Source organism: Thalassophryne amazonica, chromosome 10 (genome assembly GCF_902500255.1).
Source record: "Thalassophryne amazonica chromosome 10, fThaAma1.1, whole genome shotgun sequence".
Classification (NCBI taxonomy): Eukaryota; Metazoa; Chordata; class Actinopteri; order Batrachoidiformes; family Batrachoididae; genus Thalassophryne; species Thalassophryne amazonica.
In genome coordinates, this window is record NC_047112.1 from 96,413,518 (window position 1) to 96,431,553 (window position 18,036).

Below are 18,036 nucleotides of genomic sequence, written 5' to 3' on the forward strand. Positions count from 1 at the left end.
GCTAACAAGAAACAATTAAGCAAACTCCTAATAAAACATTCAAAATATCAAGTTTTTCAAGGCAAAAAAAAAGTATCTGACAAGAAATAGTTTCCACTCCACTGTCACCTTCTTTTGGCTGCTCCTGTTTTTGCTCGCGGTCACTACCAGTCAAAAGTTTGGACCCACTTTTGACTGGTAGATCTGCAGTTTGATTTTGGTCTGCAGACATTTTATACTGGATACGTTTTAACACTGGGGAATGGGGCACAGTTGGCTTTGAACCGGGCCCCTTGTGTTTGTCATGCTAACTGCTTGCACCACCATGCTGCCTAGTAGCAACTCCACCGACGCTGTTTTTTTTTTATATGATGATAATGGAGTCCCATCGGCCAGTATGATGGTGGGCAGGGAGGCTATTTGTTGTATGAATCCTGTTGTGGGAGTAGAGGCTGATTCATGAGGTGCAGGATTTCCTGCAGATGTTGCACAAGAAGGCATCTCTGGAAGGCACATCCTACTAACGATCTAACGCTCATAAGTCCCATGGGTGCATTGCATGCCGTGTGCAGAACTGCCTCGGCTAGTGCAGCTTTATTATTTGGAGTATCCATCTCCTAGAAGGACATTTTTCAATTTATTTTCAATTTATTTTCATTTATATCACACCAAATCACAACAGAGTTGCTTCAAAGCGCTTCACACAAGTAAGGTCTAACCTTACTAACCCCCAGAGCAGCAGTGGTAAGGAAAAACTCCCTCTGAGGAAGAAACCTCAAGCAGACCAGACTCAAAGGGGTGACCCTCTGCTTGGGCCATGCTACAGACACAAATTACAAAACAATTCACAAAATAAAATACAGGAAATGCTGTTGGTGCACAGGACAGGAGGGTTTCCAGCACAAATACCACACCCATCTCTGGATGGAGCTGCACCTTAAACAGAGAGAGAGAAAAAAACAGAATCAGGCATCAGAAAGACGAGAAATACAGTATAATTTGTCAGCATTAAACAACAAGAAAAACAGGAAATACTAAGGTGATCGCCGGCCACTAGCCCTAAGCTTCACTAAATTACTTGACATCCAGCCAAGGACAAAGAGCTCCTTCTTCCCTCTATTTCAGCTGTTTAACCCAAAGCTGGAACAAGCATTGGTGAGTAGCAGAGTGTGGCCACATGCCAGTGGGACATGCATACTGCACTTCTGGGGCCACATGTTGTTCCAGCGTATCCTACATGTCAGCTTTGGGTTGCAAAACCTAAATTACCAGGGTAGCCAAAGAGGATGCCATGAAGGAGTCTTTGGTAAGGAGAGGTTTTAACTGGTGGGAGAAGACTAATGCCGGAGCAGCTGTTTGGTTTGCAGGTTAATGCTAGTTTACATTGGAAGTGGCCAACTACAACATAGCTGTGGCACTGCACTTCATGTAACCCCGTGACTGTCACCCACCACTTTATATATATATATATATATATATATATATATATATATATATATATATACGAGGTCTGTGAGAAAAGTATCCGACCTTTTTATTTTTTTCAAAAACTATATGGATTTGAATCATGTGCGCTTGCATCAGACAAGCTTGAACCTTCGTGCGCATGCGGGAGTTTTTTCACGCCTGTCGGTTGCATCATTCACCTGTGGGCAGGCTTTGAGTGAGCACTGGTCCACCCCCCTCGTTGGATTTTTATTGTTTAGGAATGGCAGAACGACTGCCGCTTTGTTCCATGAAAATTTTTTCAGAAACTCTGCCAGACAGCCAGATGGAAACCATTTGGAAAATTCAGATGGCTTTCGGTGGAGATTCTATCGGTATCACACGGATTAAGGACCATTAAAACTGGATTAAAAACGGCCCACGGCGGCGGAGGGCGCACCGCCCCGAGCGGCCATCGACAGGCTGGAACGAGCAGATAACATCCAAATTTAAGGCTCTGTTGATGCAGTACATCGTGTGACTAGCAGAGAAGTTTCAGAAGAGGTCGGGATCAGCCCTTTTCGGCACATTCCACTGTTAAAGGAGATTTTGTAATGAAAGACGTGCAGACGGATTCGCGCGTCGCGACGCAGCCGCTCATGGCGCGGGACAAACAACACCTCCGTGTTGGAAGTCTCACAGGACAAGTTGGAACATGCCCAGCTGTTAAACAATTTCTCGGATACTCACTCGACTGAAAAGCTACCGAAAGCCGTCTGAATCTTACGAATGGTTTCCAACACGGTGGTGTTTTTTTGTTGAGCGAAATCCTCCGCACGTCTTTCATTATAAAATCTCCTGTAACAGTGGAATGTGCCGCAAAAGTGCTATGTCCAGCTCTCTTGCCATTTCTGTGGTAGTCACATGATGTCCTGGATCAACACAGCGTTCAGTTTAGAAATGATCTGGTTGTTCCAGCCTGTCGATTGCCGCTCGGCGCGCTGCGCACCCTCTGCTGCTGTGGGCCGTCTTTAAAAAGGTTTTAACACTCCTTAATCTGTGTGACGCCAACAGAATCTCCACCGAAATCCATCTGAATCTTTCGAATGGTTTCCAACTGGCTGTCTCTAACAGTTTCTGAAAAAAATTTCATGGAGCAAAGCGACAGCCTCTCAGCCATTTCCCTGACAATAAAAATCCGACGAGGAGGGTGGACCAGTGCTCACTCAAAGCCTGCCCACAGGCGAATGACGCAACCGACAGGCGTGAAAAAACTCACGCATGCGCACGAAGGTTCAAGCTTGTCTGATGCAAGCGCACATGATTCAAATCCATATAGTTTTTATATATATATATATATATATATATATATATATATATATATGGGCTAAATCACAACATAAGTCACCTCAAAATACTACACTGTACATGGGTGAGATCCAGAATTTATCAACCCATGAGCAAGACAACAGTGACAAGGAAAGCATTTTTTTTTTTTTTCCCCAATTACAGATGGGTGACTGCCTGCTATGGCCATTTACCAAGTCATTAAATCAGGAGATAAACACATATCTGACAGAACAGTCATTCATTTTCTTCCACTTATCCATGTTGCTGTGGTAGCAGACTAAGTAGCTCAACACATCCTTCTCTGTCCCAGCAAGGCCCTCTAACACCTCCTTGGGAATCTCTAGGCATTCCCTAGCCATTTAGGAAATGTAATTCCTCTGGCATGGTGGCTCCATATGAAGGCAAAAACATGAGGTGCTGATAAGAAGCCCATCCAGAGGCTATGTTTGTGATTCAGTGCTTGTAGCAATACTAGCCAAGTTACCAAGGCAGGAGAGTTCCCAAAAACCATTCTGAAACACCAGGAGCCTGTAGTCGTCTACAAGACGCACAGTCACCCGCCAACCAAGTTCCTCAGATCAAAGTCCTGTGTAGGCCGTGAACCTGTTGATGATGAGTCACTCAGATATTACAAATCCAGGGGTTTACTTCACACCTGCTGTCATTTTTCTGGACATTTTGTCTCTCTCATTAAAGAGACATCTGCTATTCTGGAAAGTTCTTATACAGTCAATAAACACAATTCCATTCACAATCTAAACTTTTCCAGTGAACAAAAGCTAAGGGTCTGTAAGAACTGTGAGTTCACAAATGACACCTCCCACTCTGCCATAGAAAGATGCTTGCATGTATTATATACCCTCAGGTCCATAACCCATCGGAGATTGGCGTTTTTTGAAATTACGTCCGCCATGGACATAATAAAATCATTGGTGTGTATTAATTTATTTGTCTGTCTGTCTGTTAGCAGTATTGCGTCAAAACGTCTGCACGGATTTTGAGGAAGTTTTCACCACAGATAGAAATTACAGCGTGGACGACTCCATTAACTTTTTGAGGTGAAGATTTAACTTTATATAGGCTTTTAAGGAGTACGTCAAAACTACTTCACGAATTCTCGCCAAATTTGCGCCACAGGACATACAGTAGAAGACTCCACTGAATTTTGGAGGTGATCCAGATTCTGGATCAGGATTTCAGGAACAGCCTGTGTCAAGATGTGAATCACACATCTTTTATTTTGAGTCCTTGTCAACCCTTGGCGGATGTCGGCAGTCTTGGATTGCTCTTGTGCATGTGCACATCATCACAATGTGCTGTAGTACTGATTGCTGGCTTTAAATCAAGTGGTTTAACAAAAATATTTCAGTGACCATTAAGGGATTACCGACATTTGTATCGATCCATCCATCCATTTTCTATACCTGCTTACTCCCGTCAGTCAAAGGAGTGAGGCGGGGTACATTCTGGACAGGATGCCAGTCTGTCGCAGGGCCGCACATAGACAAACGGGTGCACACACACTACAGACAATTTAAAGTTTCTAATCTCCCTAACCTGCATATCGTTGGATGTGGGAGGAAGCCGGAGCACTCAGAGGAAACCCACGCAAACACAGGGAGAGCATACAAACTCCACACAGAAAGGCCACAGGTGGGAATCAATCCCATAACCTTCTTGCTATGAGGCAACAAACCATGCAAACCACTTATCCACCGTGCTGCCCTGTTTGTATTTATAGTGCCTCATCTTTACAGCTCATAAGCAATTGGAGAAACTAAATATAAGGAATATTTGGTGTATGAAGTTCTCAAAACTGAATGATGGTGCAAGAAGCTTCTGTGGTTGTGATTTCCAGTTATACATCTAGGTGGTGGAGTGAAATAGAGATGTTTTGGTGCTACTTTAGTTGACATTACGGAGTATCTCGTGATGTTTGTGCTTGTTGTGTGCATTTTTCACCTGACCTCTTAAACCCGGCTTTGAGAAGGTCATATGACTTGGCCTGCACATCTCCACTTCTCACTTTGGAGAGAGAAAGAGTAATGACCTATGAGTGTCGTGATCACACACATTATTGACTGTGTTCCTGCGTTTTACTGCCAATGTTGTAAATATCCTCCCAGTGTTTCCATGCTGTGGTTGAGTGAGACTCTCTGGCATTTTTTGTGCCTGCTTGCCAGTCGGTTGTGTTGCTCAGCAAAACAGATTCTTCACTCACAGCTTTAGTCTGTTAAAACCATCAGAAAAACCCCAGACTGGCTCACGGAGAGCCAGCCTGGGGTTTTTCTGATGGTTTTTGATGGTTATATAAATGAGATCAGATTCACTAAATATGGCACTGTGTTGTTACAAGCACCATACTGTAGAAAAAAAAAAATTTCAAAACAAACATACAGTTAAGTCCATATATACGTATTTGGACAGTCGAGGTTTTTGATGTTTTAGCAGCGAAAACCTGTGAGTGTAGTGTAGTGCCTGTGAGTGTAGTGTTAAAGGTTCAGTCCCACAATCAGAGAGATAAATGTTGGTGGGAAGGTTAAAAAAAAAACTTTTTTAGGCGCCCAAAAGTCATCAAACAGTTGGCTTTCTTTGTACCGCTCAACAACACATCCGTGACTCGTGAAGGAATAGATAAAAGTTATCTCTCCAATCACAGTCATCGAAGCTTGTAGCGCTTTCAGAGTTGTCACGGGTGTTTTGGTGGCTTCCCTCACTCATCTCCTTCATGCACAGTCAGTATTTGAGGTCATCTGCATGGTGCTAAGCCTATTAGCAGAGGTGGGACGAAGTCATTGTCATGTCATGAATCAGCAAGTCTCAAGTCCCAAGTTTCAAGTCTCAACTTGAGTCTCAAGTCAGCGTATACCAATTGGTGGTCACTATGGCAATGGCGTCTCACTAATTTAGAAGATCTTCACTTAGCCTGGAAAAAGAGTCTGTTGCTCTACAAAAAAGCCCTCCGTAAAGCTAGGACATCTTACTACTCATCACTAATTGAAGAAAATAAGAACAACCCCAGGTTTCTTTTCAGCACTGTAGCCAGGCTGACAAAGAGTCAGAGCTCTATTGAGCCGAGTATGCCTTTAACTTTAACTAATGACTTCATGACTTTCTTTGCTAATAAAATTTTAACTATTAGAGAAAAAATGACTCATAATCCCAAAGACATATCGTTATCTTGGGCTGCCTTCAGTAATGCTGGTATTTGGTTAGATTCTTTCTCTCCGATTGTTCTGTCTGAGTTATTTTCATTAGTTACTTCCTCCAAACCATCAACATGTCTATTAGACCCCATTCCTACCAGGCTGCTCAAGGAAGCCCTACCATTAATTAATGCTTCGATCTTAAATATGATCAATCTGTCTTTGTTAGTTGGCTATGTACCACAGGCTTTTAAGGTGGCAGTAATTAAACCATTACCTAAAAAGCCATCACTTGACCCAGCTATCTTACCTAATTATAGGCCACTCTCCAACCTTCCTTTTAGCTCAGAAATTCTTGAAAGGGTAGTTGTAAAACAGCTAACTGATCATCTGCAGAGGAATGGTCTATTTGAAGAGTTTCAGTCAGGCTTTAGAATCATAGTACAGAAACAGCATTAGTGAAGGTTACAAATGATCTTCTTATGGCCTCAGACAGTGGACTCATCTCTGTGCTTGTCCTGTTAGACCTCAGTGCTGCTTTGATACTGTTGACCATAACATTTATTACAGAGATTAGAGCATGCCATAGGTATTAAAGGCACTGCGCTGCGGTGGTTTGGTCAATTTATCTAATAGATTACAATTTGTTCATGTAAATGGCAGGCTTAGACAGTCAGGGAGCACCCGCTCCTACTGCCTGGACTCCAGCGGATAGGAGCACCTTCAGACACCTAGAGGGCAATGCAGATGAAAAGGTGAATATCTGATTATGGTGTCCCTGAGACACGTTACTCCATGATTTGTCTGATGCAGTATTGAAATGATTACAGATCCAAAAATGTGCTCACCTCATTGGGCTTTTCTATGTTTTTATTTTTATGCCATCAGTTCAGCTCAAATTTGTGCTCGTTATACGGTGTTTCTAAAATCTATGCTCTTTGATCTTGACAGCTCTCGGTACACCTTATCCCATCAGATCTTAGAAGCTAAGCAGATCCCAGTTTAGTTCTTGCATAAGAGACCTCTTAGGAAGTTCAAGGGCAGTGTGTGTTTCTCCAGGTAACACTGGAACTGCGCCAGGAACCGCATCCGCCGTAGAACCACAGCAAAAACACTGAGAGAGGTCAATTTCAGTTTGTACAGGGGTCAAAAGTTAAAGTTGCTCCAATTTTGGTAAAAAGTGGTGCAAATTATTGGTTGAGCTAATAGAATTAATAAATGGAATAGTTTTGACTGTGTTGAGTGCTTGGTTTGCAAAGTAAAGCTTTAACAATGTCTGCATCCATTGTATTCTATAACATGTGACATATGCTATCCTGTAACATGATAACTAAGCATGATACATGATGCAAACTATTCCTTTTTAAAACCGTATTTACTCAACTAATAATTTGCATCACTTTTTACCAAAACTGGAGCAACTATAACTTTTGACCCCTGTACAAATTGAAAGTGACCTTTGTCACCATTCTTGCTGTTTTTACCTCATAACTCCACAACATTCATTCACAGATAGTTCAAACTATACCTTTTTGGAATCTTTATGATCAGACAAATAATATGGAATACCTTTCAATATGATTGGAGCATTTTTAAATTTTGACCCCTGTGTAATTCTTCAGTTGACCCCTTCTTGGCCGCCTATTGAAAGTTCATGTGGCCACTCGTCATTTTTAATAGAGTAATGTCTAAATTGTGTGCCAAATTTGGTGCTTGCATCACCATTTGAAGCATTTTTTCAGTTATCCACTGCACTAATATGGAAATTTACTTCAAAAATGTTTCCTCATGCTGAACGATTCAAGGAGGTAAATTACAGGTTAAATACCAACGTTTACTTGCTTTAATAACTCACTGTTTTATCTCAAATGTGAGAGTTTGTTCGCATTTGGCTTTAATGATTGTTAATTAACAGCTACACTGAGCTACAACAGGCTTAAAACAGTTTGAAAATGTTTGAGTCATGATGCTTTTCATCCAGATTTTATTGTTCATTGAACAGATTTAAGAATGAAGACCAGTAAGATAATAATTAAAGGGGTCATTGTGCAAAACCTTTTATGTCTTACAGTTCTGTGAGTGTTTTCACAGATATTTAAGATGAATTTATGTCACAGCTTGTTTAACACCTCTGTGACATATGTAACAGAAATAACTCAGATCATCTCATTTTACACACACACACAAATCTATACAGTGCTTATCCATTTGAAAACCACTAAGGACCTTTGGGCATGGTCCTTAATCCCCAGTTGCTCCCAGTGTGTGAATAAGTGAGTTAATTTATTGTGGGGCCATTTCATCTTGATTAACGTTTTGCTTGTGAAGGTTCCTGGATGCACCTTTCTTCCATAGCTTTCCACCTGTAATTTATGCAGCTAGTAGGGAAAGCTTTCTGTTGTATACTGTCATCTAGTGGAGGTATTGCTCTGAGTTAATCACTAGCAACAAATCGATAAGATTGTCTTGCTTAATGTATTTACTGAATGGATCGCCTTACAATCATTATCAGAAAAATTGCCCCTCCTGAGAAATTTTTCAGGAGCCGCCTCTGTTGCTAATTTCCATCCAGTGCAGTTTCATTTTTACACATCCACAACCAACTTATTTTACTACCAACTGCACTCGTGCATATGAGTCTAAACAAAATAAGGTTGAGAAATTGAGATCATACTTCACCAGAAAGCATTTGTGAGTTAGACCAGTGAAAATTGGTCTAAAGTCCAGCACTGTACAACCCAAATCAGAAGAAGATTGGGCGGATATGGAAAATGCAAATTAAAAAAAAAAACAGTGATTCTTACATTTAGTTTGATGCATATTATATTGCAGACAGTACAAACTCAAGATATTTCATGTTTTGTTTCATCAACTTCCTTTCTGCATTTCAGGCCGGCAACACATTCCAAAGAAAGTTGGGATGCGTCTTAAAGTGTGGAACAGTAGGGGTTGTCATTGTGGAATTTTTCTTTGACATTTTCCACACATTCTCTGTTGTAGTGCTCTAAGTCAGGACTACAGGCAGACCAGTTCAGTACCTGTACCCTGTTCTTCTGCAGCTATATCTTTGTACACATTTCCACTGTGTGATGATCCAACCTAGACACCTCTGAGTCTAGAGAAGTCAATACCACTTCTGGACAAAGTTAACATCATACTTTTTGTTATTTTAAGTTATACGTGGTTTTTGTGACTATAACGCTGTATTATAGTGCTTGATAAAGGTTTCCCAAAGTAATTTTTTGCCTTTGTGGTTATATCAGCTATTGATGAATGACTGTTGTTGATCCACGCTGTCTGAGGGATCGGCGCTCACAGGTGTTCACCTTACACTTGCACCCTTGCCCTTTACATACTGAAATTCCTTCAGATTCCTTGAATCATTTAATGATATTCTGCACTGGGAAGGGAGGAATATGTAAATCCCTTTGGAAATCTTTTTTTTTTTTTGAGGAACACAGTTTTTAATTTTTTTTTCTCACTAACTAGAACTTTCAAATTTTCTCATGTAACTGGAGATCCTCTGTCTCACCCTGTTTTGGATACTGCTTTTGCACCAAATCATTGTTATATTCACCTGTTGGCGTCACCTGTTTGAAATAATAAAAAATTTCCCCCATCTCAACTTTTTATGGAAAGTGTTGCAGGCCAAGGGAACTGGGATTTGGTGATCCTTCCCTGACTGTGTGTACTTTTTGTTTTGTATATATTTTACATGTTCCAATACATCTGTTGTTCCTGTGTTGGAAGGAGCTCTGGTCCCCTCCGCGATCACCCAACGCAGTTCACCGCCAACTCTCCACTGGCCTACTGCAGCTACCCATACGACAAGCCAACACGAAACGGAGCAGACACACAAACAGGTACTGTCAGCTTCACTCTGACATCAACAATGCAAATGTACAATATGGACACTGTTTGATGTGTCAAACTAAAATTCTGTAACCAGTTGAGAAGGAGAACTTGTCTATGAAACTGTACATTAGCAGTGAATTACATAGAGAAAACATTCTATTTCTTTCTTCTGATTTATGCTGTTGTCCTGCTTTGATATGCTCATTTTAAAATCTCAAATATTTGTCACAATTTTACATTTTCACATCTTGTACCTTCAGCCTATGAACATTCGTCACGGCCCACGGTTCAGCTGGAGCAGCACTCCTCGCCGAGTAAATATGCCGCCAACCCCCTGTGGAGCACCCTGCTGTTCCACAGGTACAGCCACGTCATCTCACGTTTTTTGTTTATATAAATATTCATATATTTAAGATTCTCTCATAATTCTTAAGACCTTTGGTAATTTGTTTTGGTGTACATCTTGGTCAGGCTTGCTCAGTGGAGAGACTTGATCAGCAGCCATTGGACTATTCTGATGATGACCCCTGGAGGATTACAGAGGAACAGCTGGAGTATTACACAAACCAGTTCAAAAACCTGCAGCCTGACCTGGGAGCGTTCATCCTGGGTGTGGCTCTCCCCCATGCTGTGTTACACACTGATGTACTTTCTGTCAAACTACAGCGCATCTAATGGCGCTTTCCTTTTTTTTTTCTTTGTTTCCAGGAGCTGTTGCAAAGGACTTCTTCACTAAATCTAAGCTCCCAATCCCAGAACTTTCCCACATCTGGTGAGTACTGACTTACAGTGACGTCTCTGTCCCGGTTCTGGTGTCGTTCAGGTGTTTAGAAACTCAGCTGAGAGCTGAGTCACGCAGCTATTCTCAAAAGAAAAAGACTCAACACACTATTTTCATTTTTTTTTTTCTGTGTAAATGAGTTGAATTATTGACAATTGTTGCATTTTTTTCTTTTTGCCTGTAAATATTTGCCCAACTCTTGGACAAAATAACACAAGTATTAATTACCATAAAACCACTGCAGAAAATAAGCGGTATAAAACAATTACTGGCTGTAAAAGTTGTGTAGAATCATGGAAACTGGTTGCATTTACAAGAGTGCTTCATGGTTTCTCAGAAAATATATCTCACATCTTTGGATTCCATCGTTCTTCTTCCTCAGTGACTGAACAACTGGAAAAGGCTGCAATCAGTGCTTGGTCACAGGCTCCATCTCCACCTCAGCAGATTAACACTTCTCCTTGTAAGAGTGTAAAATTATGTTATTTTAAACCCTCTGCGGTCGCCCTGACTGAATTCGGTCATATAAAAGGTCACAGGACCGAATTAAGCTAATGTCCCATTCAGTGCACCAGACCTGTCCTCTGTTTCAGTGCGTTTAAAAGTGCCACGCTTCATGCTTATCTTAAAAGAAAAAGACTCAAGCAGAACTTCAAATTGTGGCTGATTGTCAAACTAATTATGCACTGCAGCGGCCTGGTGAAAACGTACGTATGTTGTCCCATATGGCAACATACCTGGGGACTCTGGCTCATTTCCTTGGTCATTGGGAATTGAGGCTGCCATGCAGGTTTTGCTGAAATCTGATGATGTGAGCTGTGTTTATACGGGCCAGAGTGGCATGATAGTGAATGATAATGATTGTGGCCACTCCGCATTTCCAGGAACATTGACTATGGCGCACTGCACGATGATGTTTCTTCCTCTGTGTCTGTTTTTTGTTAGACTGAAGCCAACCTCATTAATATATACATAAACATGTTGTTGTCAGTTGCGTCTTGGTCCATGACTCTCTGAAACAATCAGGATAAGGCGTAATGTGTAACAGGGATGATGTGAGTGTCAGCCTATGTAGTAGAAACAAGCCATGGTGACCTCAGAAGGGGGCCACTTATCAATAAATCTAAATCCTTGCCGTCTACAGATGTTTGCCAGCTACCTGTTTAAGGATGTCAGTGTGCTGTAAACCTCATTATTTCCCCGAGAGGGAGGGGACCAGAGAGAATTAGTGAATGTCTACACATGTTCCTGGCAAGGTCCGACGTTCTCTCTATATCCATCTTTGCTACCTAAGACTATGACATCCTAACATCATTGGTGTCAACATGGATAACATTGTGGCTATATCTAGTGTCATGTTCCTTGTTCTGTCTGTCCGTATGTGATGCCAGCACCCTAAAGTATGAAGCAGTGTCAGATGCTGTGCCCTCAGGTACACATTTAATATCAGCTGGCATGTCTAACCTGACTTTGCCGGTGTTGGAATCCCCTATCACTATCCCACGCCATTTCAGCCTGGGGATGGAGGTGGAGGTTGCCTGTAAGGTGTGAAGACTATCAATAGGCATTTCAAGGGCAGAGAAATGGTAAACAGTCAGGTTACTGTGGACCATACACCCAGGAGACTGAGCTTTTTGGGCTTTCTTCCACCTCACCACAGTCCAGAAACCATCATCTTTTACCAGCAGAGCTAAGCTAGTGCTAACCAGCACACTAGCTAGCCCAACACTAAGCTCATCTGCTGTGCCTGTAACATCATACTCCAAAGAACTAAGAAGCTGCTCTATCTTACAGACATGACTCTATAGGAGGGCCACCCTCTCTGACAGCATCACGCAAACTAGTACAAAGTTTGGTGCACTACATAACCACTAAACAAATTACAAGAAGTTAGCACAGGCTAAGAGCTAACAAAATAAACTAACCACTCCTAAGATTTAGACAGGGATGGAGTAGTGTTTTACTTAGCATTACAGTAGAAGTTCAAAATAAGATTAAAGCACAGGTAGTTAGATGAAAAAAAGAGACGATTACAACTTCTTGTTAAATAGAGAAGCGCTTCACTCCATTCATGTTGTCTGTGGCACAGGATGTCGGGCTGGGAAAATGATCGGGGAGGGACTAGCAGCGTCAGCAGAATTTCTTCACACGTTCTGTATCCAGTACCAAGTATCCATAACCTCTTCTTCCGCAGCCATGCCTTTGTAATGTGGGCAGAATATGGTTTTTCATTGATGGAAAGATGTTATCTTGAAGGCTGTATATATTGCTCTAAAATCTCAATGTGCTTTTCTGCATTCATGGTGCCATCACAGAAATGAAATTGCCTTTGACAAGGGTATTGACACAACCTCGTGCCATGACAGACCCTGGCTTTGGACTTGTTGCTGGCTACAGCCTAGATGGTCCTTTTCACCCTTGGTCTGGAACGCATGGTGTCCATTTCTTCCAATAAAAGATCTGGAACACTGAATGACTACAGTACACATTTCCACTGTGTGATGGTCCAGCACAGGGATGTCAACACCAGGTTAATATAAAGCTTCTTTTTTGCAGAGTGAGGTTGTCAGTAAGACATTTGTGAATGTAACTGCATTTTAGTGCTTGACAGATGCTCCTCGAAGTAATCCCATGCCCATGTGCTTATATCAACTATTGATGAATGACTGTTCTTGATGCAGTGCCGTCTGAGAGATCGGAGATCACAGGTCCACCTTAGGCTCGCACCCTTGGCCTTTATGCACTCAAATCCTTTCAGATTCCTTGAATCATTTCCTGATATTCTACACTATAGAGAGAAATATGCAAATCCTTCCCAATCTTTCTTTGCAGAACATTGTTTTTAAACATTTTTATAATTTCCTCATGCATATGTTGGCAAACTGGAGTTCCTTTGCTCCTCAACACTCAGCCTTTCTTGGATGCTACACTTGTACCAAACTGTAACTGCAGTCGACTGCTGAATCACCATTTTGAAATAGCATTATTTATTTTAACTTCATTACTAGCCCTAAATTACCTTTGTTCTAATTTGTTATTTTGTTTGTTTGTTTGTTTTTTTAGAATGTTGTAGACTTGAAATGCAGGAATGGACATGCGTACAAATATTAACAAATGAAGTTGACCCCACAAAACATGAAATATCTTGGGTTCATGCTGTATGCAATGAAATGGAAGTCAAAATAAATGTAAAACACTGTGTATTTTGTTGTTGTTGTTATTGCATTTTCCATAGTGTCTCAACTTTATCTAATTTGGGGTTGAACTCGTACAGCTGCAGTCTAATGTTGTTACCTGTTGTGATACTTATCTTGTTAACTTATTTAAAGGGAGTTGAGTGACGTGGACAGAGATGGGGCTCTCACTTTCTCTGAGTTCTGCACAGCCTTTCACTTGATTGTGGCTCGTAAGAATGGCTACCCTCTCCCAGACAGCCTTCCTCCAACACTGCGGCTGCGGTTTTGGCAGCACGAAGATGTTATACCCGATACACCGGAGGTAAGACGAACAGGAAACTGTCATCTGAAATGTAATAATCTGTTGTGTTGTTCCTTCTGATCCATGAAGCTGTCCTGTTTATGCAGAGTGTTGAGGCTCTTATCGTCTTCGAGGATGCTGGACCAACACCCAGTCAGCTGGTAATCACAATCCCAATTCGTAAAAGATCAGTTAATATTTCTAAGTGCATTTATACACAAACACACACATACATACGCGTGTGTGTGGTATTCACAGGGCTTCAGTTTTTCCATATTTGTTATGTTACAGCCTTATTCCAAAATGGAGTAAATTCATTTTTTCTTCAAAATTCTACTCACAACACCCCATAATGACCAATAAAAAAAGCTTTTCTGAAATTGTTGCACATTTATTAAAAATAAAAAACTAAGAAATCACATCACATATTTACACCATTTGCTCAATACTTTGTTGATACACCTTTGGCAGTAATTACAGCCTCAAGTCTTCTTGAATATGATGCTACAAGCTTGTTGCACCGATTTTTGGGCACTTTTGCCCATTTCTCTTTGCAGCACCTCTCAAGCTCCATCAGGTTGGATGGGGAGCGTCGGTGCACAGCCATTTTCAGATCTCTCCAGAGATGTTCAATCAGGTTCAGGTCTGGGCTCTGGCTGGGCCACTTAAGGACATTCACAGAGTTGCGCTCTGGAGCAGGTTTTCATCCAGGATGTCTCTGTACATTGCTGCATTCATCTTTCCCTCAATCCTGACTAGTCTTCCGGTTCCTGCTGCTGAAAAACATCCCCACAGCTTGATGCTGCCACCACCATGCTTCACTGTAGGGATGGTACCTGGTTTCCTCCAAACATGACGCCTAGCATGCACGCCAGAGAGTTCAATCTTTGTTTCATGGGTTCAGAGAATTTTGTTTCTCATGGTCTGAGAGTCCTTCAGGTGCCTTTTGGCAAACTCCAGATGTACTGCCATGTGCCTTTTAGTAAGGAGTGGCTTCTGTCAGGCCACTCTACGATACAGGTCTACAGACAATTCCTTTGACTTTATGTTTGTTTGTGCTCTGACATGCACTGTCAACTGTGGGACCTTATATGTAGACAGGTGTGTCTTTCCAAATTATGTCCAATCAACTGAATTTGCTCCAGGTGGACTCCAGTTAAGCTGTAGAAACATCTCAAGAATGATCCGTGGAAACAGGATGCACCTGAGCTCAGTTTTGAGCTTCACGGCAAAGGCTGTGAATATGTATGTACATGTGATTTCTTACTGTTTTCATTTTTAATAAATTTGTAAAAATCTCAGAAAACCTTTTTTCACATTGTAAGTTGCATTGCATTTGTGTATGTTGTCATTAATTTTCACAGAGCAATTAGTGACATTCATGAGACTCAAGTGAATGATGATAAAGGGGACATATCACTGCAGTGCTCTGGCATGTCGTACACAGTAGATATATTTAGATTAAAAAATGTGCGCTTTAATGGCAACGGCACTCCCACGCCCATTCAGTTGTATTTAAAGTGCACCCAGCCGCTACTATGTAGTAAGTAAAGTGTGATGCTTGCTACCTGATCCGAGTACCACGTGAACTGTGAAAATAAGGGCTCCAGTGAGCGGTTCGTGATCTAATATATAAAGCTGACCGTATGTGCATGTATGTGGTGTGTTAGTGCATGTACACTTTCAACCTAAGGGCCCCAGTAACCTCCCCCTAGCAAGTTTGGTGTCGACTGCTTAATTACTGTGCCTGTGAATATATATAATGGTTTAGTTACATGTTATGCTACAAATAAATATTAATATAATAGAAAATACTTTGCATCAATTCAAATATTAAATATTATAAATATTTAAACAATGTTTCCACACAATCAAACACACTGTAATAAAAATAATGACTTACTTTCACTCTTGTCAAATGAAGTTGCGTTTTCTTTAGTATTTTTTTGTTACTGTTGAATGCATCTTCCACCAGTGTATTAACTGGAGAGATCCTCACTGGTGGCTGTAGAGGGCGCTATCAAACTATGAATGTGGCCTCTCATGCTTGATCAAGTGGATGAAGTTGGAGTGAAGCCTTTGAGCAGTGAAATGCACTTTTTGGATGTCTGCAGGTATTGACGTGACAGTGCTGTGACTAAAATAAAGTGTTGCTTCTTTTCTGCTTTTATTTCAGGATCTGAGAATTGCAGAGAAACTCCAGCCGAGTTTAGTCACAACTAAACACGATCTGAAGGACGAATCGTGTCAACAAGGTTTAACAAGATCCAGTCATTCTGCATAAGCAGCCAGTCCAAAAAGCCTGGAAAATCCTTTCTTGGTTTCATGTCATCAGTCCTAATGTTGATTATGTCGTTGTTCCCATGTCTACAGATAAAAACACAAAGAGGGCCACAACATTCCGGGAGAGTTACACGCTACACATGGATTCTTTTCCTGAAAGACCAGGTGACACGAAAACCCAGAGATCTTCTATCTGCTGACTTGTTAATGAAATAATCAACAAATAACACACCAACTGGAAAACAACCGAACCCCCAATTGACCAATTAACATTTGTTGCCTTAAAATGGGAACAATACACACAAATGCTGTAATTTGTTCATTCACCCAATTTAGATGTACGTAATTATCTACAAATTAATAATGATAGTTGGCACAAAGGGTCATATTAATTTTTCTGTTGCCCCTCTAATGTGCTGTGAAGAACAGCAATAAATACAGAAGAAAAACCTTCATGTTTGACAGAGATTTGTGCAAATTCTTTGTGATTCATTAACACTGTTGAACACAGTATCGTTCTCTGTGGTCGTTATATTAATCACTTCTGCCCAGTAACACAACACACACTTTTAATCCTCTTTGGTTCCAAATTGTTTGAGTTAAACAGTAGCAACCGTGAGTTTTACCTTTCAAGAAAGTCAAACATCATGTGACCAACAGAATGGTGACATATGATTTCATATTCGTGCTTAATCATAACCATACGTGTATCTAACTGAACCAAAGTGAAATGAACCAAATTCTCAAAATAATCATTCAGTATTAAATATCCCCTAAAATTCAATTACATTTTTTCCATGAATCAGGTTGGTTAATCGTGTGAGATTTCAGACCATATATATCGGGGTAACGTTGGCAAAATATTTGACCGTTTCACATTTGGATGCATTGCTCTGCCCTAACCGGTGTTCTGACGAGATGTCATTCCTGTCGAATGTCATTCCTGTCCTCTGGCGCATGAGCAATATAGTCGGGATGTGGAACTGTCGATTTTATGCAAGATGCACAATTTGACAGAACACCAGCTGCGCGTGCTGCTAGCTGTTAGCTGAGAGCAAGACAAAGTTGTGTACCGATACTGCCGCCACCGCCGAAATGTGTGACTTTAAGCTGCCATATGAAAGTATCAGTGTGGATTCTGATATAGAATTACCGTTTCACATTTGATGGATTTTCACGTTTGATGGATTACTCCGCGCACTGACCGCTGCTGAGTGACTCTGCCTCAACTTGACGGTAAGCCTCGCCGACCGAATTACCTACAGAAAAATAAACCGTGCAAACGATGGAATTGAATTAGAATGGGAACGACCCCTTGTGTCTGATGATTTGCGGACGTTCATGTTGTTATACGGTTGCAGATAGCCGTATTACAGCTCCGCTAACGCATCGCCGTAGAACTCCTTTTGACCGGCGATGTGTTAGCGGAGCCGGTAAAGCTCTATTTGCGACCGTATAACCAGCATGAACGTCTGCAAATCATCAGACACAACAGAGTTATTCCCTAATTGACCTTGGCCTCTGACCTTGACTTTGAACCCATTTATTTTTATTTATTTATTTTCCCGCAAAATCACATGACTGTACTTGCATCTAATGTTTGACCAAATGGTGTCAAAACTCTTATATTCTCACACAGGACAGAAAACAATACTACTGCATGCAGATGTAACAGCTGAATAAAATGTCTGTCTGTCCATTTCCTTTATTCATTTATTTTTGTTTTTGTTGTTCTTCAGA

General features: G+C 41.1%; 1 protein-coding gene and 1 long non-coding RNA gene across 4 annotated transcripts in view; both read left to right on the forward strand.

Annotated features, from left to right (window-relative positions):
• Positions 1-18,036, forward strand: part of reps2 (RALBP1 associated Eps domain containing 2) — a 102,227-nt gene that overhangs the window by 51,542 nt on the left and 32,649 nt on the right. The window lies entirely within an intron of this gene.
• LOC117519244 lies at positions 14,127-16,461 on the forward strand. Its single transcript, XR_004563223.1, has 3 exons — positions 14,127-14,174; positions 16,190-16,259; positions 16,387-16,461. It is a non-coding gene; the product is annotated as an uncharacterized LOC117519244 (long non-coding RNA).